This window comes from Balaenoptera borealis (assembly GCF_965194805.1).
Source record: "Balaenoptera borealis genome assembly, chromosome: 9".
In the NCBI taxonomy this organism is placed as follows: domain Eukaryota; kingdom Metazoa; phylum Chordata; class Mammalia; order Artiodactyla; family Balaenopteridae; genus Balaenoptera; species Balaenoptera borealis.
The window spans coordinates 52,632,035-52,659,418 of NC_138873.1; the positions used below are offsets into that span (position 1 = coordinate 52,632,035).

Sequence of the window (27,384 nt, forward strand, 5' to 3'; positions counted from 1 at the left end):
TAAAAGTTAATGGTTGGAGGAAGTTATAAAGCCAGTCTTGATGCCGAAAACTCAGCCTCTATTCACTGGTGCCGAACCAAATCTCGGAGACAGAGTTTTCGGTCAAGTAGAAAAGAATAGCTTTATTGCTTTGCCAGGCAAAGGGGGACACAGTGGGCTCATGCCCTCAAAAATGTGTGTCCCAACCCAGGGAGATTTGGTGAGGAGTTTTATAGCAATGGTTCAAGGGCAGAGTTGATGATAGGGATCAGGGTATGTGCAGGGCCTGTATTCCTTTAATCTGGCCTCAGATGGTCTCCTGATGAGCTTCTATGGTTCTCAAGGTTATCAAACTCTGACCTTTTCTCTGGAATGAAGAATGCTTCATCAAATAGTTAACATCTTCCATTTGTTGGGGGTTTTAGTTCTGCAGAAGAGCTCAAAGATTTTGTCAGGTGTATCCCTTGAGGTGGAACCAGGACCCTGTTTCAAGCCTGCACTATTGTTTCTTGGCCACTCCTCCCTTGTCTCTGCATCCCCTCCCTTCCCTGATTAGCAACTGTTTGAACATGCCCTTTGGAATTCAGAGAAGGTTATGGAGGCTGAAGCCTATTTCCTACAAACAAGGAACAGGGGACTGAGAGAGGCTTCTGTGCCCAGGAGCCCCACAGGGTCCTGCTCTGTTTCAGTCTGAGTCTGGAGGGCAGTCAATTGACAGAAGATTTCTAGATGTAGGGGTCAAAGCACCTTTTGCAATTAGAATGTTTCTGATGATGTCATTGGGTGCTCAGGTAAACTTTCTGAGTGACTTGCACAGCAATAGGCTTGAAGATTTTCTAAACATGGACTATTTTGGTGATCTCTCTCAAGTTTATATCAAGTTGTTCAGCTTCAATTTTCAGGGCTTCAGGAATGGCACAGCACTGGCTCACCATGATTCCAAGTCAAAAGTGGGACAAAAATTAGAAATATTAGTTTGGAGAGTTGTATTTGAATACTCACGAAGTTTCCAAATTCTGGAGGGATCAGGCAGGGGGAAGAAAGATAAATGTTTCAATTCTGCTTACAAAGATATAATTTAAAAATTGCTGTAAATCAGAGTTAGCTTAAGAGAAAAGAGAAAATTTCCTCCAATCTGGAAAAACAAAGCATTAAAAAGAATCAACAATTTTTCAAACAAAAGTCATGATCTTAAAGTTATCAGAAATGTGTACTCAGAGTTCCTTCCATGAAGATAAAGCACTTTACAAAAGCATCAGAATAAAACTAACAGTTTGTAAATGACAAAAGACTTAAAATGGCATGGTTAAAGATTTAATTACAATGCAATTGGCAAAAAAATTTGGTTATGTTACTGAACACAGGTTCAGGTGCCCAATTCACAGTGAGGCCAAACAAACCAAAATATCAAGTTTGGAGTAGAGAAAGGTTTATTGCAGGGCCAAGCAAGGTGAATGGGTGGCTTGTGCTCAAAAACCCCAAACTCCCTGATGGCTTTTGGGGAGAGGTTTATTTATTTATTTTTTTTAATTAATTTATTTATGGCTGTGTTGGGTCTTCGTTTCTGTGCAAGGGCCCTCTCCAGTCGTGGCAAGCGGGGGCCACTCTTCATCGCGGTGCGCGGGCCTCTCACTATCGCGGCCTCTCTTGTTGCGGAGCACAGGCTCCAGACGCGCAGGCTCAGTAGTTGTGGCTCACGGGTCCAGCTGTTCCGCGGCATGTGGGATCTTCCCAGACCAGGGCTCGAACCCGTGTCCCCTGCACTGGCAGGCAGACTCTCAACCACTGCGCCACCAGGGAAGCCCTGGGGAGAGGTTTTTATAGGAAAAATTTGGGGTGAGGGCTGCAGGGTGTGTGACTTTCATCTGCTTGGTTGGTGGTGAGGTATCAGGTTGGTGTTCCAGGATTGTGCTCAGCCTGAAGTTACCATCCCCCAATTGGGTGGGGCCTTGGTTCCTGGTTTGGTTTTTTTCTGGCCGAGTGTAGGGATCGAACTGTGTCCCCTGCATTGGGAGCCCAGAGTCTTAACCACAGGACTGCCAGGGAAGTCCCCTTAGTTCCTGTAGAAGAACTCAAGGATATTGTTCTGTATATCTCTTGAGGAGGAACTAGGACCCAGCTTTAATCACCGCCCTATTGTTTCTTGATTGCTTATCCTTTGTTTCTGCATTCCCTTACTTCCCTGATTAAAACTGTTTGAATCTTCCCTTTGGAACTCAGGGAAGGTCTTAGGGGCTGAATAAAGCCTATTTCCTACAAAGAAGAAATGAGGGATATGGAAAGGATTTGTGTCCCTGAGGGCCCCACAGGGTCCTGTTGGGTTTCAGTTATCTCTGACATACAACATTTTAAGATGTTACTAGAATTATGACTGATACCATTATACCAAGACACATCAGAATTCTAGGAATTTCATATAATTTCTAGAACATTTATATTAATAACATTTACCCATACAATATAATCTAAGAGGCTTTATCATCACTGATTTGACAATGTTCCTCGTGTAATTTAACACAAAATAAGCCTAATTAGTTAATATCTCTTTAACAAGGAGAGAAAACAAATCTCTCAAGGTGTTCCAGGGGCTTCTAGAAAACCTCAAAGTTATTTCTAGGTCAATAACCCTTCATTTAGAATTCGATTTTTGGGAAGTTTGTCAAAAATATCAAAAAGGTTTTAAAACACTTAGTCAAATAGGATCATAGGTCACTGTTAAACAATATTTAATTACACCATCCAACCAAAGTGACAGAAGATTTCAAAGGCAAATACAGACTGTTACAATGGATTACTTAAAAAACAAAGAACCTTTTACAATCTGTTGTCAAAGGCAAATCAATGGTTCAAGAAAACTTTGCCCTCTCAACAGATAGAACCAAATTCTAGCTTTGCACCAGCTTACTTTTGATATTAAAATTTATTCATTCAATTAAATTTATTCCAATCCCAACCATCTTGACTACGCATAACTCTCTTCTCAAGGTTCCTTTTCCACAAACCTTCTATAACTCCCTTTTTTACACTCAGATTGTCCTGTGCTTCCCCCCTTTTTTTCTTTAATCTCATTTTAGGACAAAAATACTTTCTTTTAACAAAATGCATTTTCATTCTTTATACTTTTTTCTTCCTTGCATATAAAAATGTTTCTTTACTAATTTTAGTAGTTTTAATTACATACATTAATTAGAATTTTTAAACCTTAGAAGCATTAATTTCTAGTGAAAACTAATATGTGAGCAATTTTAAACTGTTTGTTATACTAGTATTTTTTTTTTTTTGGATTGGCAAACTTTATGAATACCTATGGTAGGGGAGCAAAATTTGCCACCCTAAAATATGTCTCTTTGGCATAATAATTTTAAATGCTGGTTATTTTCTGAGAAACCACAGACATGGGAAGTGCTCTGAAAACCAAGAAGGAGTTGCCCTTTTGTAAGAAACATTTACATTTATAAGAGAAATCTCCATTTGTAAGGGTGTCTCCCTCACTGTGCCTGGAAGAAGAATATGACCAAATCTCTAGAGACTCTTATCAATGGAGAAGGCCCTAACTTAAATCTGCATCACAATCATCCATGTTTACTGTGCTTTTCCTGGTAACCTCCCTTAACTGGCTCTCCTCACTCTCACCATCCTCTTTTGTCTTTAGCTGAGGATGGTATTTAAGGTGAGGGCTTCAGCCATTTTGGTGACTTACTCAGTTTTCCTCGGCCTCTCCCATGTGTACGTGTTATTAAACTTTGAGTTTCTCCTATTAATCTGCCTCATGTCCATTTAATTCTTAGACCAGCCAGAAGAACCCAGAAGGGTAGAGGAAACTTTCTTCTTCCTCAACAATATCATAATTTCTCATAGCATTTTTTTTTCAATGTGGTATGAGACATTTCTAATTAACTTAAACATCTTTAGTTTTTCTGTAATAAGATGACAAAAGTAGTTAGACTTGTTTAGCAATTAATGTTTCAGTATTTTATCTTATTTGGAAATGATCTAGACAGTCAATGAATTGCCATAATTTAACTTAACTTAGCAAACTAAAGTTTCATTTACCAAAAAGCTTTGGAGAAACTATTTTAAGTAGATATACCATAAAATATAATTATTAAAGAGTTTGACTAAAACCTCTTATCCCATTTACATTTATTTAATTCACTTGTTTCCAACAATTTTTACCAATCTAGTGGATATGGAATGGTATCTCATTGTGCTTTTAATTTGTGCTTCTCTGATAACCCATGAGGTTGAGCATCTTTTTATTTGTTTATTAGCAACTTTTGTTTCCTCTACTTCTGTTTTGCCCATTTTGGGGTTCTATTTTTATGTTTTCTGTTGGGCTATATTATGGGCTGAGTTTTGTCCCACTGAAAGATATATTCAAGTCCTAACCCCCAGTGCCAGTGAATGTGACCTTCTTTGGAAATAGGGTCTTCACAGATGTAATCAAGTTAAGATAAGATCATACTGGATTAGGGTGTGCCTTAAATCCAATATTTGGTGTCTTTATAAGAAAAAGGAGAGGGAGATTTGGATACAGAGACGCAGAGGATGCACAAAGGGAGAAGGCCATGTGACTGAAACCAAGCATGACCCTGTGGGGCTCCTGGGCATGGAAGCCTTTCTATGTCCCATGTTCCTTGTTTGTAGGGAACAGGCTCCAGCCTCCATGACCTTCCCTGAGTCCCAAAGGGCTGATTCAAACAGTTGCCAATCAGGGAACGGAGGGGATGCAGAGACAAGGGAGGAGTGGCCAAGAAACAATAATGCAGCCTTGAGACAGGATCCTGGTTCCCCCTCAAGGGATACACATGACAACATCTCTGAGCTCTTCTGCAGAAATAAAACCCCCAACAAATGGAAGATGTTAACTACTTGATGAAGCATTCTTCATTCCAGAGAGAAGGTCAGAGTTTGATAACCTCGAGAACCACAGAAGCTCATCAGGAGACCACCTGAGGCCAGATTAAAGGAATGCAGGCCTAACACACACCCTGATCCTTCTCAGCAACCCCGCCCTTGAACCACTGCTATAAAACTCCTCACCAAATCCCCCCTGGGTTGGGACACACAGTTTTGAGGGCCTGGGCCCACTGTATCCCCTTTGCCTGGTGAAGCAACAAAACTATTCTTTTCTATTTCACCCAAAACTCTGTCTCCAAGATTCGATTCCTCACTGGTGCACAGAGGCCGAGTTTTCGGCAACATGATGATTGAGGAAGAGATTGGAGAGATATAGTTACAATCTAAGGAATACCAGGGATTGATGGTAACCACCAAGAGCTAGGAGAGAGGCATGTAACATATTCTCCCTCAGAGCCTCCAGAAGGAGCCAACTCTGCTGATATCTTGATTTCAGACATCTGCCCTCGTGAACTGTAAGAGAAAAAATTTCTCTTGTTTTAAGCTACCCAGTTTCTGGTAACTTGTTACAGCAGCCCTAGGAACTAAAACAGGCAGTTTCTTTTTTTCTATTATAAATTAATATAATAGAAAGATTATAAATTCAAGTTATAAATTTGTAGGAATTTATTACATATTCTGTGCTACAAATCTATATTGATTATGATGTTGCAAATATCTTCTCCTAGTTTGTGGCTGTCTTTTTACTTTCCTTATGGTGTCTTTTAATGAAAAGAACTTCTTATTTTTAACGTAGTTGTAGGGGAGGAGAAAACTTTTTGCTCTACTCTGTTATGTTGAGTGATTGGGACCCTGAAAATGAAACTGACAAAAGACAGATTAAAAGGAGAAAAAAACCCAGAGTTTATTTATGCATGCAACATGTGTAAATAAATGTGAGAGAACTTAGTGATGAGTATCTCAAAGGGGTGGTTAGAATTTTGGGCTTATATACCATGTTATCGAAGGGTGATAAATTGTGAAGAAGTGACAAGACAAAGGAAAAGGGCTTTGGCTTCTAGGGTTGGTAAATTGTGGGAGGGTAAATATATGGGGGAAACTAATAGAAGATAGGATTATTTTAGTAAGGTTTGTTATGCAGACTCAATTTCATGCAGTCTCTAGGGTGATGAGTGTCTCTGATGGTTCTCTTCTACCTGGAGAGAAGAGGGGGAAACCTTCATAAGAGGAAATTTATACTCTGCCTTTGGGCAGAAAGGGGGAGGGAAGAGAGCTTTTCTTGCATCTACTGTTTCTCCGTTGCCTTCAGCTCAAAATAATCCTTATGTCAAAGTGGGATACTCTGATCTACTTCATAGTTAAGTCTATTATCTTATCATTAGTGATTAACACAGTTTGTTTTTTGCTTAAGAAATCCTTCCCAACCTTGAAGTCATGAAGGTGTTCTTTTATAATTTCTTCTCACAGTCCTAGGATTTTATCTTTCATATGTAAGTCTTTGTTCCATTTGGAATTTTTTTTTTTATGTATGGTGTGAGGCAAAGATTCAATTTCATCTTTTTTCATAAGGATCACTAGTTATCTTAGCCTATTTTGTTGAATAGGTATTCTTTCATCAGTGATCTGAATGACATCTCTGTCATATGTTAAGTATTCATATATGTGTGTATATGTTGCTGAGTTCTTCATTATAGTCCGTTGGTCCCTACACCAGTGCTACATAATTTCAATATAACAGATTTGTGAAAAGTTTTGATATTTGGTGGGATGATTCCCTTCTCTGCTACATCACTACCTTATTTGACTTCTTCAATTTGAATTATTTTAGGAAGAATCAATAATACTGTGTTTTCCAAAAAAATGAACAAGACATACCTCTCATTTTATTTAGAGCTTCTTTAATGTTTCTCAGTAATTTTTACCTCTAAATGTAAAGGTTTTCTACAAATTTTATTAGATTTATTTCTAGGCACCATAAATTTGTAACCACTTTAAATAATATAATTTACACTTTGAAACATTTTTATTGATGTATAACATATAGTAAAGTACATAAATATTAAGTATAAACTCAGTGACTTTGTACATATGTATTATCCCTGTAATCACCACACAGACCAAGATATAGAGCATTTCCAACACACCAGAAGCCTCTGTCCTGCTCCTCCCAGTGAACGACCCCCAAAGATAACCTCTATTCTGACTTCTATTACTATACACCAGTTTTGACTTTACAAAGTTATATTTTCTAACTGCTTCTGTTACTGAACTCAGATTCGGTTGCTCACTCGAAAGCCAGTACTTGAGAGGCAGGTGTTGGTTGGAAAGAAAAGGTTGCTTTACTCAGGAGGCTGACAACCTGGGGTGAAAGTGAACTTGTGTCCCAAAACCAACTCTGAAGATTCTGCTCAACCATGAAAGTTTTTAAAGGGAGAATCATTTGGGGAGGGGGTCAGAGTCTTCATTATCTTCCACTGTGTGCAGACTTTCATCTGATTGGTTGGTGGTGAGGTACCAGGACGGTGTTCCAGGAATCTTATGCTCAGCCTGAAGTTACCATCCTCCACCTGGGTGGGGGCCTTAGTTCCTACGGAAGAGCTCAAAGATATTATTATGTATATTCCTTGAGGAGGAACCAGGACACTGCATTATTGTTTCTTTTCTTTTTTTTTTATTTTATAAATTTATTTTATTTTATTTATTTTTGGCTGCATTGGGTCTTCATTGCTGCACACGGGCTCTCTCTAGTTGCGGCGAGTGGGAGCTACTCTTCGTTGCGGTGCATGGGCTTCTCATTGCAGTGGCTTCTCTTGTTGCGGAGCACACGCTCTAGGTGCGCACACTTCAGTAGTTGTGGCACGTGGGCTCAGTAGTTGTGGCTCACGGGCTCTAGAGCACAAGCTCAGTAGTTGCGGCACATGGGCTTAGTTGCTCTGCGGCATGTGGGATCTTCCTGGACCAGGGCTCGAACCCGTGTCCCCTGCATTGGCAGGCAGATTCTTTACCACTGCGCCCCCAGGGAAGTCCCATGCACTACTGTTTCCTGACTGCTCCTCCTTTGCTACTGCATTCCCTCCCTTCTCTGATTAGCAACTGTTTGAATCTGCCCTTTGGAATTCAGGGAAGATCAAGGAAGCTGAATGAAGCCTGTTTCTTACAAACAAGCAAGGGGGGTCATGGAAATAATTTATACCTGGGAGGCCCCACAGGGTCGTGCTCTGTTTCAATCCCCCCTTTTCTTTGATTCTCCTCAATCTTGAGGAGGTGTTGGACAAGAATAGGAATAATATTTTGAATAAAGAGATAAAATCATAAACTTGTCAGAGGAGCTGGGTTTTAGGGGAACTCGGTTTCACTTCTTGCTAGTGTATAGCAATGCAATTGAGTTTGATATATTGAGATCTTATTGAGCCACCTCGCTCTGTTCTCATTTATTATATGTTGGTGGTTTTTTTTCTGTACAGAGTTTGGGACTTTCTGTGGGGACAATCATATTATCTGTGTATGATAACAGTTGTGTCTCTTCCTTTTTAATCTTTGTACTTCTTAAATCCTTTTCTTGTCTCACTCTGTTGGTTAGGTGCTCTGGTACAATGTTGAACAAAAGCAGTCACAGTATCATTTTTCCTGATTCTAAAAGTAATGTTTATAATTTTATTTTTTACCATTAAAAGTGATATTTGCTAATGATTTTTGGCATATACTTTTTTTCAGGTTAAGAAGCACCCTTCTGTACTTATTTTACTATAGAATATTTTACATATTTTAATCATGAATGAATTTTGAACCTTATCAAATACCTTTTATTCATATATTGAGAAGATTATATGGTTTTTCTCCTTTAGTATGCTACTGTGATAAAGTGTATGTATAGACTTCCTAATGTTAAACCATTCTTGTATAAACCCAACTTGGTCATTAACAAAAATTCCATTATGAAATTTATATTTAAAGTGGGTTTCTTGCAGACAACATAGTTGAGTTGTGTCTTTTGGTCCACTCTGACACACTTATGAATTTTGTTTGCTAATATTTGGCTTAGGATTTATGTATCTATGGGCAAAATTAACCTTTTATCTTTCTTATACTATCTTTGTATAGCTTTAGAATCTCAATTATATCAAGAATTTTGCCTCTTTTTTCATACTCTGGAAGAATTTGTGTAAGATTGGAATGACCTTGTTTCTTTAAAGTCTGGAAGGTTATATCTGTAAATGTCTTGGCATGTGTGTGTGTGTGTGTGTGTGTGTGTGTGTGCGCGCGCACGCATGAGTGCATGAAGATTTTTATTTACTGATTCGATTTTTTTAAAAAATAGGACTATCCAGGCTTTCTATTTCTTGAATTAGTTTTAAATTAAATTTTTGTCAGTTATTTCATTGTGTGTATTTCCCAATTAAATGGCATAAAAATGTTCATAATTTTTAAAAATCTTTGAAAATTTATAATGTATTTGTTTACCTCCTTCTTCAGTTTTTTCTTTTTCTTGATTCATCTTGCTAGAGGCTGTCAATTTTAATAGTGTTTTTAAATATCCAACTTCTGGCTTTAAAAAGTCTTACTGATTGTACCTTTGTTTTCTAGTTAATTTCTTTTTTCTTTATCATTTTCTTCCTTTTACTTTCTTTGAACTATTTAATTGTATTTTCCTAATTTCTTTAGCTAGATGCCTAGCTCAACAACTTTTACACTCTGTTACTTTCTAACAAGCAATGAAGAGTACACGTTTCCCTCTAAGGATTGCTTTAACTGAAACCCACAAGTATTTTCAATACCATTCTTTGGACCACAGTTGGGATTACTTATCTAGACTGATTTATGGCAAGTAAACTAAATTTTTTGAGTACTTACTAAGTATAAACCACTATGGTAATCACCTTAAGATATGAAAATCCTGCAGCAGATACTGTTTACTTCTTTCCTTCCACTCATAATGTAAAGTAAATCTATTGTATATTTTTGTTGTGACTCATTCCTTTGAAGTTGTGCAATTTTAATAGTGTTCTTTGTTATAAGGATGTTGGAGTTGTAGGATGATAAGACAATGTCAGTAGTAAGCAAGGAAACAAAGTGACCCAAACCGTGAAACAATGAAGAGAAACAGTCTCAGCCCCAAAATATATACTTAAATACCAAGGATTATATCAGGGTAGGTGGCAGTTTTTAAAAAATAAATGTGCTTCTTATTTGTTCTCTACCCTAGCCCGAAAGAGAAGCCAAAAATTATAGTTTACTAGTAAAAGGAAAAGGAAAAATTCTTTGGCCAGTGGTATTCTCAGTTCTTTGAACCATGTGGTTTAGAAGATTCTAAAGGGCAGTCTTTCATGCTCTGAATCTATAATTTGTTCTAAGCTTCCATGAACACGTGCCTTGCCACCATTCATTTTCTGCTATCCCACAATTTCAACATCTATATTTGGGTGGATATTGTACAGGTAACTCGGAATCTTTTTGTTATTGTCTTAATGGCCAGGAAGAATGAAGGAGGATTGCACTGATTTATATATCATGTGTATTTTTAAATTTTTATTTTTATATTTTAATAAAAATTGTATGTATTTAAAGTATGCAACATGATTTTTTTTTAACATCTTTATTGGAGTATAATTGCTTTACTATGGTGTGTTAGTTTCTGCTTTATAACAAAGTGAATCAGCTATACATATACATATATCCCCATATCTCATCCCTCTTGCATCTCCCTGCCTCCCATCCTCCCTATCCTACCCCTCTAGGTGGTCACAAAGCACCGAGCTGATCTCCCTGTGCTATGCAGCTGCTTCCCACTAGCTACTGGTTTTACATTTGGTAGTGTATATATGTCCATGCCACTCTCTCACTTTGTGCCAGCTTACCCTTCCCCATCCCTGTGTCCTCAAGTCCATTCTCTAGTAGGTCTGCGTCTTTATTCCCGTCCTGCCCCTAGGTTCTTCATGACCTTTTTTTTTAGATTCCATATATATGTGTTAGCATACGGTATTTGTTTTTCTCTTTCTGGCTTACTTCACTCTGTATGACAGATTCTAGGTCCATCCACCTCACTACAAATAACTCAATTTCGTTTCTTTTTATGGCTGAATAATATTCCATTGTATATATGTGCCACATCTTCTTTACCCATTCATTTGTCGACGGACACTTAGGTTGCTTCCATATTCTGGCTATTGTAAATAGAGTTGCAGTGAACACTGTGGTACATGACTCTTCTTGGATTATGGTTTTCTCAGGGTATATGCCCATTAGTGGGATTGCTGGGTTGTATGGTAGTTCTATTTTTAGTTTTTTAAGGAACCTCCATACTGTTCTTCATAGTGGCTCTATCAATTTACATTCCCACCAACAGTGCAAGAGGGTTCCCTTTTCTCCACACCTTCTCCAGCATTTATTGTTTGTAGATTTTTTTGATGATGGCTATTCTGACTGGTGTGAGATGATATCTCATTGTAGTTTTGGTTTACATTTCTCTAATGATTAAAGATGTTGAGCATTCTTCCATGTGTTTGTTGGCAATCTGTATATCTTCTTTGGAGAAATGTCTATTTAGGTCTTCTGCCCATTTTTTGATTGGGTTTTTTGTTTTTTTGATATTGAGCTGCATGAGCTGCTTGTAAATTTTGAACATTAATCCTTTGTCAGTTGCTTCATTTGCAAATATTTTCTCCCATTCTGAGGGTTGTCTTTTCGTCTTGTTTATGGTTTCCTTTGCTGTGCAAAAGCTTTTAAGTTTCATCAACATGATGATTTGATACACATATACATAGTGAAATGATCACTATAGTTGAGCTAATTAGCACATCACCTCCTCACATAGTTAGTCTTTTTGTATGTGTGATGAGAGCACCTGGAATCTATTCTCTCAGTAAATTTCCATATTCAGTACACTATTATAAATTACCATCATCATATGGTATATTATATTCCCATGACTTATTCATGTTACAGAACTGCAACTTTGTATCCTTTAACCAACATCTCCTCATTTCCCCCACCTCCCAACTCTGGGAACCATCAGTCTACTCTCTGCTTCTATGTATTTGACTTTTGTATTTTTAATTAATTAATTATTTATTTAATTTATTTATTTAGGCTGTGCCAGGTCTTAGTTGCGGCATGCAGACGTCTTAGTTGTGGCATGTGAACTCTTAGTTGCTGCATGTGTGCAGGATCTAGTTCCCTGACTAGGGGTCAAACTCGGGCCCCCTGCATCGGGAGCACAGAGTCTTACCCACTGGACCACCAGGGAAGTCCCTGCATTTTACTTTTTTAGATTCCACATATCAGTGAGATCATGCAGTTTTTCCTTTCTGTGTCTGGCTTATTTCGCTTAGTATATTGTCCTCCAGGTTCATCCATGTTGTTGCAAATGGCAGGTATATTGGGTGTACTTATATTAGGTTGAACCACATGAGATTGCCGATATGTAACCATTTTTAACCTATAAAGATAGCAATTTCATATGGCTGAATTGTGTATATTTAGAGCTTGAATGGAAGCAAATCCTATGGCATGATTATGGAAACTCTCTTTTTTTCTAATGGAAAAATATTGGTGAAGATTAAAGAACCACCATAGGTAATTGTGTCATATGTTGGGAAACCTTAAAATTCAAGGCTACTAACTAATTCAATGTTGAACTTTTGATAAACTATTAGGATCTGATCAGGAAATAAGCCTTTGCTTTGAGTCTAAAGGGGGAAGATTGGTGGTGTTTCAAATGCTGGCACACTATTAAATGGGCTTTGTTTTCTTTTAAACAGCTGGGGGGAAAATGACCAACACAGGGAGTTGGGAGAGAGGACAGAAAGCATCGATGTCACAAAGAACCAAGTTAAATTCACTCATTCACTGTCAGGCAGTTTTAACTGTCATATGAAGAACTAAACTTGAATAATCTCAAACTCACATGTTCCAGAGTACAAACTTACAATGTTACTGCCATCTGTCCCCCAGATTAGTTTAGTTGTTGTGTTGTAGTATTCTCATCTTCAGGTGTCATGGGGCTCCAGTATCTGATCTTTTTTTGCACTCCCCTTGTGTGTGTACTGCACTAAAACACACATTCTTAGAAATTACAAATCTGATTTTTGCTATAATGAGTAAATGCTATCCCTAGCCTCCTTTTATATAGTACTTGAATCTGTTTCTTAACTCTGAAAATCAGGGCCCAGAACTTTACATGTTGGTCAGTGAGTAGGGTATACTCAGATAATTTGAGAACAGGGTTAGAAAATGGGATTCATTGAGACAGATAATGATAGTTATCAACATAAAATGCACAAAATTGGCCATTGGTGGAAACAAAGCAGCCTAAGAACTTGGTTTCTAATGTGTGTTAGCAGATAGATGTATGACTTTGGACAAGTTATTTAATGTGACTATGTCTCAGTTTCCGGATCTCTAAAATGAAGACAATAATAGTGACTACCTCAAAAAATTACTGTGAGGATTAAAGATAATCTGTGCACAGGGCTGCAAGATTTAGCAAATGAAAATACAGAATGCCCAATGAAATTTCAATTTCAGATGAACCACAAATACTTTTTTAGTATAGGTATGTCTCAAATATTGTATGGGACATATGCCTTCAAATTTAACTGGGTGGCTTGTATTTTATCTGCCAACCCTACCTATGTAAACATGCTCATTATGGTGCCTGGCACAAATAAATAAAAGCAATTTCCCACGTCTCCATCAAGGATATTGTCCAAGTAGGAAGGCATCTCACAAATCTCATCCAGCAGACTGAACTGTCACTAATAATAAGATGAACTGTGGTATTACAACTGCCTGTTTACCTCTATCCCCTCCCAGTCTGGCAGCCCCCAGAGGGTGATAACCATGTTTTGTTTCCTTTCCCCACCCTGCCGTCTAGTATCTAGTCTAGTGTTCTGCGTGTAGCAGGGGCAGGATAAATGCGTATTTGTAGAAAGAAATTCAGGCAAGAGCCAGGTTAAAAGGTTGGCCATATCTTCAGCGCTGGATGGCTGGTCAATACAAATCTTCCTGTCCAGTTAGTGAGAGAAGCTGGGGGCATGAGGCTGCCTGTCAGGGTCCGTTGAGATCTTCCAGGTCACTTTACCTTGATTCTCTTTTTTCCCAGCAACTGATATCCTGAGGCTGTTTCTCAACCAGACTTTCCTGTTGGGAAATATATATGGTGGGCCATCCACACAAGTATTCCATTCTCGGCTGTAAACTTTCTCAAGACAAATGAGTAAAGGGATGAACAGAAAACACCAAAAGTCTATAGAATGGTTATGAACATGGATTCTAAAGCCAGATATCTTGGTTCTGATACTTATTAGCAGTGTGACCTTGGCCATGTCAGTTAACCTCCATGCCTCACTTTCCTTTACTGTAAAATGGGGATAATAGTATATCTCTCTTAAAGGATGGTGGTGAAGGTTAAATAAGTTAATATATGTAAAGTATTTAGAACAGTGCATGCCGTGTGATAAGTAATATATATGTGTTAGCTAAAAAGAAAAAAAAAGGAAAGATGAGCTCTGGATCTTTGCTGACAGGTGGGGTATCTCTCTAACATCCTTCAATGAACTGGCCAATTTAATCATCCTTATCTATGGTCTTTCTATGAAAATATAAACTGTTCTCTTGTAAATGACCAATGCAGACCATTGTTAAAAGCCCTTACTCAGGGCTTCCCTGGTGGCGCAGTGGTTGAGAATCTGCCTGCCAATGCAGGGGACACGGGTTCGAGCCCTGGTCTGGGAAGATCCCACATGCCGCGGAGCAGCTGGGCCCGTGAGCCACAGCTGCTGAGCCTGCGCGTCTGGAGCCTGTGCTCCGCAACAAGAGAGGCCGCGATAGTGAGAGGCCCGCGCACCGCGATGAAGAGTGGCCCCCGCTTGCCACAACTAGAGAAAGCCCTCGCACAGAAACGAAGACCCAACACAGCCAAAAAAAAAAAAAAATAAATACATAATAAAAATAAGTAAATTAAAAAAAAAAAAAAAAAGGAAAAAAATCCACAAAACACTATTTAAAAAAAAAAAAAAAAAAAAAAAAAAAAAAGCCCTTACTCATTTATAGATTTTCTTCTTTCTTGACAGGAAATGATAATGCTTTTATCATTTGGCCTTTGACAAGTTATGGTGATAAGACGAGCATCCTGCAAGGGGGTGGGGGGTGGTGAGGGGAGGTGGGCTGTGATACTCTGAGGAGAAAGCTGTCCCTCTGTGCACAGGTGCGCCCTTAGCCTGCATGCTCTCCAGCCAAGGATGCGGGCCAGGTGACCGAAACCACCTTCAAGGTGTTCCAGATCTTCCCAACGGCTCCTGTCACCGGCAGCGGCCACTGTGCATCAGTCTGCATTGCCACACATCTGTCTGGGCAGCAGGAGGGACAATGCGGAAACGTATTAACCAAGTCCCCTCTAAGCACACACACTTACACATCTTTTCCTTTTGAGGAACTGACTCAAACCCTGTATGGAACTGCAAGAAGAATAGCCCAGGGCTGATGCGATGACCGTGGCTCTCCAAGTGTGGTGCCAGGCTCATCGTCAGTCTTAGCATCACTTGAGGACTTGGAAATGCACAGCCTAGGGTCCTGCTCCTGACCTACTAGGTCAGAAACTCTAGAATAGGGCCCAGCAGTGTGTTTTAACAAGCCCTCCAGGTGATTCAGATGCTCGCTCAACTGCGAGCCGCCAGCCTAGAGCTTCAGCAGCGCTCCCCATCTTTCTTTCCCTATCTCCTCCTCTTCCCCCACCTTCGTACCCTCCCCTCCCTCCTGCCCTTCCTCCCCCTCCTCCTTCTCCTCTTCTTCCTTCTCCTTTCTCTTTCTCTCTCTCTCTCTCCCCACCTCTCTCTGTCTTCCCCCTTCCCTTTTTAAGAAAAAGGGACTGGCTAGGTCTTTCCAAGTTATGTGCACATGAGCCCAGTTGTCTCAGAGACCCTGGGGAGGGGATTTAGCATTTTCTCTCCTTGGAGCTGAGAATTGCAAAGTGCTTTTTTGACAGGTGGAAATTAGATAATCAGGCTTAGTAAACATGATTATAAGCCCAGCTGGCTTTACAAGCCTCACTCTTTTTAAGCACAAAATCCTAAGGGAAAGAAGCTGAATGATTTTACCCCTCGACACAGGGAGCTACCCTAGTCGGCTCCAACCTGAAGAACTGAAAGGGCCTGAGGATGCACTGCTTTGCACTAGTGAGGCCTTTTCCCATTCTTCTTTAAGATTTAGAACATGGGATTTCCCCCAGGGACCTTAGGTGTTTTCAGCATGGTCCTCTGACTCATAGGTTGGAATGAACCTATCATCTGGAATTCTCTGGAGAAAACCCCTGGAATCCACAAGGGCACATAAGCCTATGTCTGCCCTCGCACTTCGGGAAGGGGTAGAGGGTTGCTCCCATCAGCTGTCCCTCCAGAGGGCTTGATGCGGCAGAGAGAACTGAGCCCCAGAGATGTACATCCGCGGAGCTTGCAGCTGTCAGTCTTACAACATCTAGTCCCTACTGCTGGGTTTATAGGTGAGTAGAATGAGAAACAGAAAAGTTAAGGAAGTTATTAAGATTACCCAGCCTGTCAGTGGCTGAGTTTTTGGTTTTGTGTACAGAACAATTACAATGAGGTAGAACTTCCCTACAATGTTGTTGTTACCAAGTCCAAGCTTGCTCTGCTCTCTGTATGACAGGCCAGTAAATCAGGAGACGAGGTGTCGAGGCAAGGAATAGTGACTTTATTCCGAAGGCCGGCAGACCGAGAAGATGGCGGACTAGTGTACCCCAAATAAACCATCTTATTGGGGTCTGGGTGACAGGTTCTTTTATGGAACAGAGAGGGGGGAGGTGAGGAAGTAAAGTAAAAAGGCCATTTATCTTGCAGAATAGGTGGGGCTGTGTTAATTTTTTCTTTTCTGCAACCATTCACAGGTGGGCAGGGTCAGAACGTCTCTCTGTGAGCTGAACAAAGGCACTTTAACAGTCAGGCAGAGGGCAGGGTTCCCTGTGGCAGGCCATTCTGTATGCTTATAGCTACAGACAGTGATTATAATAACAAAAGTGATGAAAAGCAAGGGTTAAAGTAAAAGAAACAGATCCAACATGGAGTCAGAATTGGCTCTTCCTTGTTACATTGTGTGTTAATGATTATCTAAAGCTGTGCTGTCCAATATAGTAGCTACTAGCCATGTGCGGTTACCTTCAATTAATTAAAATTAAAAATGCAGTTCCTCATTTGCACTTCCCACATTTCAAGTGCTCAGTAGCTGCATTTGGCTAGTGGCTACCATACCAGCAAGTGCAAATATAGAATATTTCCATCACTGCTGAATGTTCTGCCCCTGTCTAAAGTGATCTATTGTTGGCAGATTATATGTTGACGCAAGTCATATCATTTGAATCATTCACTTGCTTCCTGTGTCTCAAAGATATTGCCAAGAAAGAAGGGTAATGCCCAGATCTCATCCAGCAGACTGAACTAAAACAAAAGTGAGCTACTCTGAGATATTCTAGTTAGTTGCTTTCATGTCTGTTGTTTACATGTCATTGTTCAGTAAATAGTACCTGTGTACATTCATTCAATTATTCTTTCAGTCAGTGTGCATTTATTACATCCCTATTGTGTTCCAGGCATAGTGTAGGTGCTGGGATACTGCAGTGTCCATGAGGAACTACTTAGTGTCTGGAGAAGACAGACACAAGAGCAGGTCATCGTAATGCAACACAACATGTTTTAATATGTATGATGATGCGGAGGGTTTTAAGGAAACAGAGGAAATAAACTTGCTGGGCCTGGAAGAATTTGATAAAACATCACAGAGAAGGTGACATTTGAGCTTGATGCTGAAACTCGGCCTCTGTGCACTGGTGCTGAATCAAATCTCAGAGATAGAATTTTGGGTGAAACAAAAAAAGAATAGCTTTATTGCTTTGCCAGGGAAAGGGGGACACAGTGGGCTCATGCCCTCAAAACTGTGTGTCCCTACCCAGGGGGGATTTGGTGAGGAGTTTTATAGCAGTGGTTCAAGGGCGGGGTTGCTGAGAAGGATCAGGGTGTGTGTTGGGCCTGCATTCCTTTAATCTGGCCTCAGGTGGTCTCCTGATGAGCTTCTGTGGTTCTCGAGGTTATCCAACTCTGACCTTCTCTCTGGAATGAAGAATGCTTCATCAAGTAGTTAACATCTGCCATTTGTTGGGGGTTTTAGTTCTGCAGAAGAGCTCAGAGATGTTGTCATGTGTATCCCTTGAGGGGGAACCAGGATCCTGTCCCAAGGCTGCACTATTTCCCACTGCTCCTCCCTTGTCTCTGCATCCCCTCTCTTCCCTGATCAGCAACTGTTTGAACCTGCCCTTTGGAACTCAGGTCATGGAGGCTGAAGCCTATTTCCTACAAGCAAGAAACGGGGGACATAGAAAGGCTTCCGTGGCCAGGAGCCCCACAGGGTCCTGCTCGGTTTCAAGCTGAGGCTTGCAGGATGGGCGGGAGTTTGCCAGTGGATTAAGGCACCCCCAGCCACGTGAACAGCATGGGCAAAGGCACAGAGGCATGAAATGGCTGGTGTGCTGGGGACAGTGAGAAGGGCAATATGCTGGGGGAGGGGGAGACTGGGTGGCTAATTAGGGCCAGGTGGGCACAGGTGGTGAGCAGCTTACTAACAAGTTTGAACTTTGCCCTACAGGCATGAATGCAACCCCCTAAAGCCGAGTTTCCCTGCCGAATTTATGATTAACCTGTCTTTCCAAAACTTCATTCCCTGTCTTGTCCCCTCTGACCCCAATCCTGTGCTAACTGAACACTAATCAACCAGAGTCAGAGGACTAAAATTGCTGTTGTTGATAACGTTGTTAATGCACAGACTCAGGTTGTTTCTCCAGGGCAAGGTGAACTCACAGACCCTTGGGTCATGCATCACCAGAGCAGAGACTCATAAACAGTAGGTATCCTGACCTCTGAAACTACGATTAAGAAACATCACTAGATGATGATTAACCCCAGCTTCTCTGTTCCTCCTCTTTAAAACATCCCCAACTCAGAGACCAAGTTGGAGTGGATCTGAGGCTTGTCTCCCACTCCCTTGCCTGATGCCCTGCAATAAGCCCTTACTTTGCTGCAAACACCTGCTGTTTGGCTTTCTGCGCAGTTGGCACACGAGCACAGAGCTTGGTTACATTAAGCGTTAAGTAGTCTCCTGTAGCTTTAATGTATTAAATCCTGTTAAAAACTCTGGTGTGTCATGTAGCTGAAGGCATCAGCGTATCTTAGGTGCTTAGCACTGGCCCTGGCTCATGGCGGGTGCTCAAGAAATCTTGATTCCTTTTTCTCTTAAGTTGCTTCTTACCAACTTGTCCACAGTATATTTCTCAGTCTCGAAGAGTGACTGATCTCTCATTTCCCTGGGGATTAAGTCTGACAAAATCTCACCTTCCTATCTATTATGGGCTCATTGATATGGTCCTTTCAACAACAGTTAAAATGTCTCCTTGGTTTATCTGCTTTCTTTCTCCTGCTGAGCTTTTCTTGTCGCTTTGTGATATATGACCCTTCTGCATATGACTTTACAAAGGATGTCTCTGGTCTTTTTCTGTCCATGACATCCTATCATAAGACAGCATTATAAGTGGACAATTTTCAGGAATAGCTTCATTTTTTAAAAGGGCTCTCTTATTTCTGAATGGCTGCCGGGATTTCAGTTATGAGTAAATGTGCCAGACAGATACTGCTCTTAATTCTGACGGATTGATAACAGGCACCTGATTCATCCTAGGTCACTAACACGCAGGGCAAGCATTCAAATGGAGGCACATTCCAAGTGTCTAAGTATTTAAAAGCTATAAATCAAGCTAACAACTGAGAAATGAAGTATGCTTTGACCTCCTGCATTGATAAATATACCTTCATAATGACAAAAATAAAGCATGTTTAAAGAGATGGTTTTTATACAACAGGAAGTTGGTGAAATTTGACTAAATGTAATTATTAGTGCACATGTCAGTGTTCTGTTGATGGCTACTGATGTTTGGGTGAGACAAAAAAAAAGACATACATAATTTATAAGTGTTTCTGTAAATCTATTTTTCGTACTTTCACTTCAGCAAAATTACTAATAATGTTATCAAGTTTTTTAGCAATGGACTAGAGGATTAAAAATGAAAATATAGTTGTATTCAAATAGGTTTTCATTAAACTGTGTGTGTGTGTATTTATGGTTACAAAGCCTATGCAGGCTGTTTATCTATTTTTTAAATTGAAGTATAGTTGATTTACAATTTCTGTTAGTTTCAGGTGTATAGCAAAGTGATTTGGTTTTATATTTATTTATTTATTTATTACTCTATTTCAGATACTTTTCCCTTATAGGTTATTACAAAATATTGAATATAGTTCCCTGTGCTCTACAGTAGGTTCTTGTTGGCTATCTATTTTATACATAGTAGTGTGTATCATTAAACTGTATGTTAAAATTAATACAAACAATACAAAATTTTAATTATTTAATATATGTATTTAAAACTTTCTAAAATAGTCAAAATTATCTGCTAAAATTAAAAAGAGCAAATTATTAATGAATATCAATATTTTATTTTATTTTTTATTTATTATTATTTTTAAATTTTATTTATTTTATTTATTTATTTTTGGCTGTATTGGGTCTTCGTTGCTGCGTGCAGGCTTTCTCTAGTTGTGTCGACGGACTTCTCATTGCGGTGGCTTCTCTTGTTGTGGAGCACGGGCTCTAGGCGCACAGGCTTCAGTAGTTGTGGTGCATGGGCTTAGTAGCTGTGGCTTGCGGGCCCTAGAGCACAGGCTCAGTAGTTGTAGTGCCCGGGCTTTGTTGCTCTGCAGCATGTGGGATCTTCCCGGATCAGGGCTCGAACCCGTGTCCCCTGCATTGGCAGGCGGATTCTTAACTGCTGCGCCACCAGGGAAGCCTGAATATCAATATTTTAAATCAAAATTCTTTAAAGCTAACATCTTGAATTTATTTTTTAAATATTTAAATACTATTTAATAGTTTAGTAAAAGCAAAGCAATTTAAATTCTTGTGTTCAGTATCCATCTTGTTTCCATTGTAAAGAATTGACATCATGTTTCATTCATGTTACAGCAAGTTTATGTGTATGAAAATTTATATTGCAAGATGTTCCTCAGCAGCTGTGGGCAATTGTGTTGAATACCACCCTCCATGACCCTCTGGAGGGTCATAAGACCCTCCAGAATTGCAAATTACAAATATGAAGAGAAGCAGTTTCTGACACCAGAGAAATTGTAATCCATCATGTGGGAACCTACTGCACTAGCATATCTCAGAGGAAGGATTGACAAGTTAATTAATTCAGTTTTTCTCTTACCTAAATGGTTGTGCCATTCACATCCTTCCCACAGCCCAAGGCAATGTCCATCTTCCACTTCGGCAGTGGCCCAACACACCAACCATCTGCCTTTGTTTTTTTCTTTTTAATAAATTTATTTATTTATTTATTTATTTGTTTGTTTGTTTGTTTGTTTGTTTATTTTTGGCTGCGTTAGGTCTTCCTTGCTCTGCACGGGCTTTTCTCTAGTTGCGGTGAGCGGGGGCTCCTCTTCGTTGTGGTGCGTGGGCTTCTCATTGCGGTGGCTTCTCTTGTTGTGGAGCACAGGCTCCAGTAGTTGTGGCACGCGGGCTCAAGAGCTCAGGCTCAGTAGCTGTGGCGCACGGGCTTAGTTGCTCCGCGGCATGTGGGATCTTCCCGGATGAGCGATCGTCCCCTGCATTGGCAGGTGGATTCTTAACCACTGCACCACCAGGGAAGTCCCCTGCCTTTGTTTTGAAGACAGAGGGTAAGAGATGTGGAGAAGCATTTGGCGTTAGTTACAGAGTGGATGCATCCTAGAGGCACAGGTGCGAAGGCTGGGTCTAACGTCCCCCTAATTTGGGTCTAAGGGCAGGTCTAGATGTGCCTACACCTTGTATTATTCAGTTCTGGCTGCTGTAACAGAATTGCATAGCCTGAGTGGCTTATAAACAACACATTTATTTCTAACAGTTCTGGAGGCTGGGAAGTCCAAGATCAAAGCACCAGCAGATTCAGTTTCTCCTACTTTCTGGTTCATAAACAGCCCTCTTCTCACTGAGTCTTTGCTGAGTCCTCCCATGGCAGAAGGGGTGAGGGAGCTCTCTGGCATTTCTTTATAAGGGCACTAATCCCTAATCACATAATCAACTGCCTAGGCCCTATCTCCAAATACCATCATGTTGGAGATTAGGTTTCAACGTACTGAAGGATGGCAGAATATGCCACCACAAAATATGCCTCTTTGGCATAAGGATTATTTTGAGAAACAGCAGACACAGGAGAACCTCTGAAAACAGAGTAGAAGTTACCCTTTCTGTACCCTTTTTCCCTCTGTGTAAGGGAAATTTGTATTTCCAAAGGAAATCTCCATTTGTAAGGGTGACTCCCTTTCTGTACCAGGAAGGGAAGGTTGACTCTAAATCACTAAAGACTCATCAATAGAGAAGGCACCAAACTTTCCTGGTCACCAACCCATAACTGGCCTCCCCTACACCTTTTCTTTTTGTGATTTAGCTGAAGATGATATTTAAGCCTGAATTCTAAGCTTAAAATCTAACTCTCCCTGAGAGTTACCGATTTTTTCCCTGGGTATCTCCCATGTGTACATGAGGTATACATGTTAAAAAACTCATTTTTTCTTTTTTTTTTTGTTAATCTGTCTTGTTACAGGGGCCCCAGCCAAGAACTTAGAATGATGGAAAAAAAATTTTTTTCCTCTCCTACAGTATGAATTTTAGGGGGATACATTCAGTCTATAGCACCCCGGGTCCTGAATTTTGTTTATTTATTTATTTTTTAGAAAGTTGTTTTTTTAAATTTTTATTTATTTATGGCTGTGTTGGGTCTTCGTTTCTGTGCGAGGGCTTTCTCTAGTTGTGGCAAGCGGGGGCCACTCTTCATCGCGGTGCGCGGGCCTCTCACTATCGCGGCCTCTCTTGTTGCGGAGCACAGGCTCCAGACGCGCAGGCTCAGTAATTGTGGCTCACGGGCCCAGTTGCTCCGCGGCATGTGGGATCTTCCCAGACCAGGGCTCGAACCCGTGTCCCCTGCATTGGCAGGCAGATTCTCAACCACTGCGCCACCAGGGAAGCCCCAACTGAATTTTGTTTATTACAAATATATTAGCTCAGTAAATGAACTATACTTCAATTAAAAAATATATATATGAGCTCAGATCTTGGTGATAAATGAAATCTTAGCCTCAGAATTGTTTGGTAAAAGGTGAGTGGGAGAGAATGATGGTGTCATACCATCATGATAGTCTTTGTTTTATATGATTTGTAAAATGATGTTACTCTTTCTACTACAAGAATTTAATGAGTAAGGACATTTGTATAAGTACGCTATCCTTCCCATTCATTACCTACTAGTCACATAAAATCAAATTAGGTGCTATCATTTCTCCACCCTGGGTTCCAGCATACATCTTATGAATCTTATATTTCATCTGACTGTGAGTCACTGATGAAGATTTAGGATGATTTTGTACTACCAGTTATGGTCACCGGGGGAACCATGACTTGGCAGTTTTTTTACTCCATTTCCCCAGGACTGGGGATACCCCTGTAGCCTTGGTGTTTGACGCGGGCAGGGATTACCTAGGGCCGCACTGAGGCACACTAATGGAAATACTTCCCCTTCCAGAGTCAAGGGCTTTCTGGGACACAGAAAGGGAAAATAACTCTGATTCATTCATGTCTACCTATATGATTATGTATATTGAGAAGATTAAACTCTTTAAAATCCATAGGATCTAGTCATTGTGTGGAAACAGCCCTGACCCGGGCAGTGCTGCTGCATGGCTTTTGATGCCCACCTCCCCACCTTGCCTTTGGCTCTGCAGAATGCCTCCAGCCCCTGCTGAGGCTGTGTAGCCCATGGAGGGGCATTTAACGTTTGACATTTGCTGATAGATATGTTGGGCTGAAAATGAAAGGGGAATATTCAGAGTGAAATATCCAGGAGGCAGTTGGGGAGGTAGGACTGGAAATTCCCACAAGAAGTCAGGGTAGGTTTGGGGCTGTCTTTAGAGAGGTGACAGGGGAAGACATGAGAGCAGATGCATGAACATATCATGTGAACAGCTGAAACAAGTGCACATTTGCATATAGAGTTAACACTTGAACTGAGTGCTGTGTGGCACGAAGGGCTCGGAGGAGTTCGAGTGAGCCCATTGGCTTGCATGTGGGATGCCTAGGCTTTAGTGAAAAAAACAGTCCATCTGCAGACTCCTCTACCAGCTCATGCTTGGGGTTGTTACAGATAAACTGAGGCACATTAAAATTGTGAAGGGTTTACTTCAGCAAACATCCATTCCAATTGGGCAACACCAAACTGGAAGTGGTTAAGAGAGCTCCACTGATAGGGGCTGGGGCAAGACTTTTAGAGAACAGATGCAGAAGCAAAGCAAAGAAGTTTTTTGATTGGCTATAGAGCTTAAGTGTTTGCCTTATTTGGGAAAGCCTATTTGGCTGTTTGTGATGGGTTGTCCTTCGGTTTCAATTTCATCATCTTGAGGCAGTGACAGGCTTAGGTTTGGGTGTGCTTTTATGTAGGCTGCCAAGGCAGAGCGCCACCTCAGTCTAATGGCCTCCCTGTTTAATTAATTTATCAGGGATCAGCTCCTCTTCACACAGGGCTGCCTCGCACAGGGGTCAAGTGGGGAACTGGAGAATTGCTTGGAAACTATCCCCATCTTCATCCCTCCTCTGAGCCTCCTATTTCTGGTAAAATATTATGCAAGGATCGATTCTTTGTTTTGACTGGCTAAAGTGGTCCTGCTAGGAATCAAGCAGGGGAAAAGTATAAGGTTACTTACCAAGATATCTTTCTGGGAGCCCTCTGATATTATGGTTACCTAACCCTTCTGTAAATTGCCTTTGTTTAGCTCTTTCTCTCAGCCTATAGGACTTGCCCAGTAAGCCAGGGGAAGCGCGAAGAATAATATAAAATTGTAAAAACAAATGCAAAACTGTTTTCCCGGCCTTAGTTGCTTTGAGGATCCAGATTTAAAATGATAGTAATAAGGTTTTTTTTTTCAATATTTATTTATTTGGCTGCGCCGGGTCTTAGTTGCAGCATGTGGGATCTTTTTTTGTTTTTAGTTGTGGCATGCTACCTCTTAGTTGCGGCATGCGGGATCTAGTTCCCTGACCAGGGATGCAACCCGAGCCCCCTGCATTGGGAGTGTGGAGTCTTAACCACTGGACCACCAGGGAAGTCCCAAGTTCTTTACCTATTAAAAGTAACAAAATGTTTTTAACCTTCTATATTTTATACTTTCAATTCTTTTAAGTTGTCCATATAAACACATGATTGCTTACACCAGTTTTCGGGTATCCTGTAATTCCCAGATGTATGGGCTTCGCTGTTACAGAATACTGCTGTCCAATATGGTAGCCGCTAGTCATTGGCTATTGAGCACTTGAAATGTGGTTGATCTGACTTGAGAGGTATTGTAAGTGGAAAATACACAGTGGATCTCAAAGATAGTACTGTGATGGACAGTTTCTAGGATGGCTCCCAATAATCCTTGCCTCACACCTTCTTGGAATCTTTGAATGTGGGTGGGACCTGTGACATCCTTCTACCCAACAGAATATGGCAAAGGTGATGGGATGCCACTTTCACAATTATATGACATAGATTGTAATTTCCATCTTGCTGGTAGACTCTTTCTATTGGCTCTGGTTTGCTGGCTTTGATGAAGTAACCCACCACATGGAGAGACCCATGTGGCAAAGAACTGAGAGTGGGTTCCAGCTGACAGCCAGCAGCAAGGTGAACCCCTTAGTTTGACTGTCACTAAGAACTGAATCCTGCCAACAACTATGTGAGTTTTGAAGTGTTCTTCCCCAGTCGAGCCTTAGATGAGACCCTGTCCCTGGTTGATACCTTGATTGCAGCCTTGTTGATTGAGAGACCTTGAAGCAGAGAATCCACTAAATCATGCCTAGATTCCTGACACACAGAAACTATGAGATAATAAATGTGTTCTTGTCAGTTGCTAAGTTGGTAGCAATTTATTATGCTGCAATAGATAACTAATATGGAACCTAAAAAGAATATAAATGATCTCATCAATAATTGTTTAATATTGAGTACATGATAAAATGATAATATTTTGGATATATTGGGTTAAAGAGAATACCTTACCAAAATTAATTTTACCTGTTTCTTTTTACTTTTTTAATGTGGCTACTAGAAAATTGAACATTTAAAATATGTGGCTTGCATTATAATTATATTGGACAGCACTGGTATAGAACCCCAAAGAGAAAAGGGTTTCACGTAGCTTATGTAGCCCAGCATGCAGAAGGGAGTTGGTTGTCATACCCTTAGCATCACCGTGTCACTTCTTGGGGCATGCTATTGAAACAGAAAATAGTTTATCACAACTGGAAAAGAATGACTCACCGTTTTGAAGATGGGGAAGCTGTTGTATAATTTTTGCCGAAAAGTGAAATCTGCTTAGTCTTCTTACTTTTGGATGCTGCCTTCAGGGTTTAATTTGCTTCAAATTAACAGCAGGTGGCAGATGCAATTAAAGGGAAAAAATTGCAAATCAAGCACTATATTTTGAACTTCCTTATTTGCAATGGCAGGTACACAGTCAGGGAATAAATACTAATTATTTTGAATTATTTGTTTACTCATTGTGTCATATGTGTGCTTTTTACTGATTAACGCTTTACAACTTATGCTACACCCTTTATTGCTAATTAATAAAGCTATAATGCCATCACTAGTGATTCTAAACTCTAGGAAACTCTTTCAAACCACACCCCTCTGAAGGGTCTGATTTCCCGGCAGACCTGTGCTCCCAATGACTCCCCTGGGAATTGCTGCTGTCCAGAGATATCGATGCTAATGTAGGTTGCTATCATCCTCCAGCATGTTGGGGCAGAAAAAAAGGGCTGAGAATAAGTAAAAAATAACCAAGACATTTGGGTACCCTGGGTAGGGTAACTAATTGTTGTACCTTCAATATTTAAAAATATTTCTACCTTTTTTTTTTTTTGGCCACGTCATGTGGCATGTAGGATGTTAGTGCCCTGACTAGGGATTGAATCCGTGCCCCCTGCGGTGGAAGCGTGGAGTCCTAACCACTGGACCGCTGGGGAATTCCCTTCTATCTTTCTTTCAAAGAGAGTTTGAGAATTTTAAGGAAGAGAGAGGAACTCCCAGTGGCAGCACCATTCAACATGTCCTCCGTTATCTTAAGCAAATAAGCCGGCAAAACAAAACAAGCAAGAAAACAGGTTAACAGTTTGGATATTACTTCATTCAAATACTTCCCCAAGTGTATATCAAATATTGCTTCTAACCACATACAGAATTCTCTGGAGAGGATGGTTTTAAAGAAAATATTTTCGGGACTTCCCTGGTGGTCCAGTGGTAAAGAATCCGCCTTATAATGCAGGGGACGCGGGTTCAATCCCTGGTCAGGGAACTAAGATCCCACTTGCGGCGGGGCAACTAAGCCCGCGTGTCTGAACAAGAGAAGAGAAAACCAGCACGCCACA

At 40.5% G+C, this 27,384-nt stretch overlaps 1 protein-coding gene across 2 annotated transcripts in view; it reads right to left on the reverse strand.

The window, feature by feature from the left end:
- Positions 1-27,384, reverse strand: part of MTRES1 (mitochondrial transcription rescue factor 1) — a 53,351-nt gene that overhangs the window by 17,353 nt on the left and 8,614 nt on the right. Inside the window, exon 2 of one of the 2 annotated variants that reach the window (XM_082404903.1) lies at positions 26,276-26,372. The exons of the other annotated variant lie outside the window; for it this stretch is intronic. The gene's annotated coding sequence lies outside the window, so the exon portion shown is untranslated. The remainder of the gene's footprint in view (positions 1-26,275; positions 26,373-27,384) is intronic. 2 annotated transcript variants of the gene reach the window in all.